The sequence below is a fragment of the Salmo salar genome, chromosome ssa06 (genome assembly GCF_905237065.1).
Source record: "Salmo salar chromosome ssa06, Ssal_v3.1, whole genome shotgun sequence".
NCBI classification, from domain to species: Eukaryota; Metazoa; Chordata; class Actinopteri; order Salmoniformes; family Salmonidae; genus Salmo; species Salmo salar.
Window position 1 is genome coordinate 17,522,946 of NC_059447.1, and position 3,654 is coordinate 17,526,599.

A 3,654-nucleotide genomic window follows, 5' to 3' on the forward strand; every position below is an offset into this window, starting at 1 on the left:
GCACCCACGGCAATCATGAACAACTTTGTAAGTAGAAATCAATAATACAAATTACAATATTAATTATCTAAATATTACTATTAATACCATATTAATATTACATTAAGTTCGTTAAAGATTCGTTTTTCTATTTACAGGGGCAGTTACCACCTACAAGGTTAGTGTCAATTGTGATCACTTATGATAGTGCAAGAATAATATAGACTATATATTTTTAAGGAGTGCATTTGTGAGATAATTGTAGATATTATTAAAATAGTTAGTTCAGCAAATATGTTTCCTTATTTTGAAAGCAGTCTATGGACAAGGGCAGACTGCAATCCACACTTTTATTTGATTAACTAGCCAGTTACAACAAATGCTAATAAGCATTTTAGGACCAAAAATAAAAAGACGTCCCTTTACCCCTTTCAGTATGTTTTAAATGTCATGTCCAAAATCATCTCTTAAATTGATTGTTAGTCGATGACTTGGTTTTACATTATTTTGCAATGATTATGGCATGATTTAATGGGATACTTAGGCCTTTTGGCAATGAGGCCCTTTATCTACTTCCCCAGAGTCAGATGAACTTGTAGATACACTTTTTATGTCTCTGTGTCCATCTAGTATGAAGGAAGTTAGAGGTTGTTTCGCGAGCTGGAAGTCTATGGGTATCGACCCATGAGAGGTTGACTTGAAAGTAGTGCCAACTCTCATTTGTTAGCAGTGGCTAGTTAATCGAAACCAAATTGTGGATTACAGTTAGTTCTTATTCACATACTGCATTCAAGGTAAGAAAACAACTATCTAAAAATGTAATTACGCTGAACTATCCCTTTAATCTGTTCAGAAGTAGTTAACATGCAGATTTATTTCCAGAGCACATTTTGCTGTACAAACTTGATAGGACAATTATTATGTTATTGAGCTGTAGAATTTAATATATCATTTGTGTTAAACTGTTTTTCTAGTTATTGTAATAAAGTTCAATTGTTAATTACCTAGTATTGTAGTTGATCAGAGTTGTTAAATTGCTTAACTAGTGAAATTGCACAACTATAACAAATGCTGCCAATTTGTGTACTCAAGAAAACGAAAAAGACAGTAAAAAATAAGGAAACTCAACTTGCTTTCACATTATGCAGGGAAAATGGGATAACACAGCTCAAACAGAGAAGGGCTGCTTGAATTGGGTTTGAACAGCATTTTGTAAAAATCATTACTTACTGTATGTGATCTTTATTAAACTTTACAATACCCCTTTTTAGGAGACCAACAGCTACTTATTGAGAACGGAGGAAAAGAAATGATGGAAGCTTAAAGTCATCAGGAACAGCATTTATTGGACAGGTTATAAAGCTTTGGCGTATTCCCCTGTGGATGGGAGTTGACGGAATACAAGATTACGTGAATATGGTACACATCGCCTAATTAAATACACTAATCATACTCCTAAAATACATTCCCACATATTTAGCATATTTTTGGTTTAGTATACATTTCATCATGTTACAAATTAATTGTTTCAAGAACAAACAATTATTAATTGATCTTGTTATACAATGTATACATTGTTCGTTAATTAAGTTATTAATTATTCATGTTTGTTAAAAGTTGCTTCATAGCATCTTTTTCTTAGGTCACATTCATCAGGCCAGTCTTCTTCCAAATGCCTTCTTTGAGTCTCCAGAGGGTAGGCTTGTGATGTACGATTTAGAAAGAAGATTTCCACAGGCATTCCACAATTACAAGGATCCACCCCACCAGACTCCATTTTCCATTCTTCTGACTTTGGTAAGTGTGTAAATGGAATGTATTTAACCTGAAGCTTTTGTCCTCGACCAATTTCCACATCAACAAAATTAACAATAAACAATGACAATAAAACACCTTATAGAAAACATGTATTGTCCTTGTAGCTTATTGAATATTGCATGTTTTACTTGTTTGTTTTTCAGGCTGTCAGGATTTATGGTCATGAAGATCAAATAAAATACTTTCTTCAACGTTTCCTGAAAGCATTGACCTTGCCCACCAGAAGAAAAGGCGAGAGTAACTACACACACTACTACACTCTGGAGGCTACTGTCATTGCTGTGTGCTACAACGAAACCAACGGAGTGAAGTACTATGGAGCATCCCTGTCCTGCAGAGGGGAGCGAGAAAAGAACTTTATGATCAATTGGTCATGTCTACATGTGTGGCATGACTATGTGTCTTATGCAGTGTTGTCATTCAGACATGATGAACAGGGAAACGGTATCAGATTCCCTGTCACCGTAAAATGCAGCGCATTCTACAGGAATCCCCAGACCAACTTTTATGAAGACCGAAGGCCGTGCAAGAACTGTGGGGATCTTTTCTCTCTCTCAAACCCTGAGATGGACAGAAATGACTTTCCCTACGGAAACTGTGCCGAAACGGAGTGCCTGAGTAAACTTATTTTCAATGATCAGGATGTCCTGAGCAAAATGATTTTGGGATCCTACTACACAAGGGAAAAACTGAATGGTCTTAGACAAATGGCAGCAAATGCTTTGGAACATGGTCTTAAGGCATAGGTCTACTTAGCACCCATGAACAGTGTGCATTTGGCCGTCATTTGCAAACCAAGTGCAAACTGTGACTGTGTAAACTTCTATTATGTGATCAGGATGTCTGCAGCAATATGAGTTTTGTACACTACACAAGAGAAAATGTCTTAGAAAAATGATAGAAAAAGCTTTTGAACATTTAGGTTTTGTTCCACACAGGTTTTATACATGGTGTTTTTGCTGTGTTTGACTTGGAAGTTTCCTCTGAAACTACAAGAACAATGGTGTTCTTTAATCACTCAACTGTGATTAAGGCAAGTAAATGGTTTCTGCCATTGAGCGTTGTGAATTACAGCTCGGACAAACAATATAATTATTACCACTAACAACAAGACATAGAAAGCAGCAACTTTGGGAATACATTTTGAAGTTGTTTTACTTTTTGGTTTGGTCTTTGTGTTTGGTTGTTTATTTTTATTTATTTATATTGGGGGATGTTTAATTGTAATAAGCTATCAACTTTGTCCCTTATCAAATAGTCTGCCATGTGCTTTGTGTCACAGTGGAAAATGAATGAAATGAAAATGAACACATTTCTGATGTGACAGGAAACTGCAGAAAGGGTGTGACACTGAACTTGTTTGAATGCAGACCATTCAGTGAAACCACAGCTAAAACAGCAGACTAAAACAACAGACAGCATGATCAATACCTAAAATGATGTTACTTTATGACACAAACTTATCTTGTAAATATTTTGAATCCATCAATAAATTAGAATTCTTAAAGGTTGGTTGTATGTTTTATAGTTTCCTTCCAGTTTGCTGCTATAACTTGGACCAGATCTCTCTGGCAAAATACATTTTTATCTCAAAGTGAAATAAAACAGGTTTTGGGGCGAACTCAAACTCCCACCACCAGTAACACCTACTTGTGTGATGCATTACAGTCATGCTGTAACAGAGAGGACTCGCTATTCCATTTATTTATTGTAACGCGGTGCGTAACTGGTGGCAGTGAAGTCAGACGCAGGAGAGCAGAACTAGGCAATAGCCGGAGCAGTTTAATCATAAACCAACGGCACTTAAAAATAACAAGCAAATGGGGCCAAAAACCGACGCGCACCAGAAAACAACGT

The 3,654-nt window shown here is 36.0% G+C and overlaps 1 long non-coding RNA gene across 1 annotated transcript; it reads left to right on the forward strand.

Moving 5' to 3' along the window:
• Positions 1-214: 214 nt before the first annotated feature.
• LOC106606407 (uncharacterized) lies at positions 215-3,400 on the forward strand. Its single transcript, XR_006770159.1, has 3 exons — positions 215-1,398; positions 1,597-1,776; positions 1,941-3,400. It is a non-coding gene; the product is annotated as an uncharacterized lncRNA (long non-coding RNA).
• The last annotated feature ends 254 nt before the right edge of the window (positions 3,401-3,654 follow it).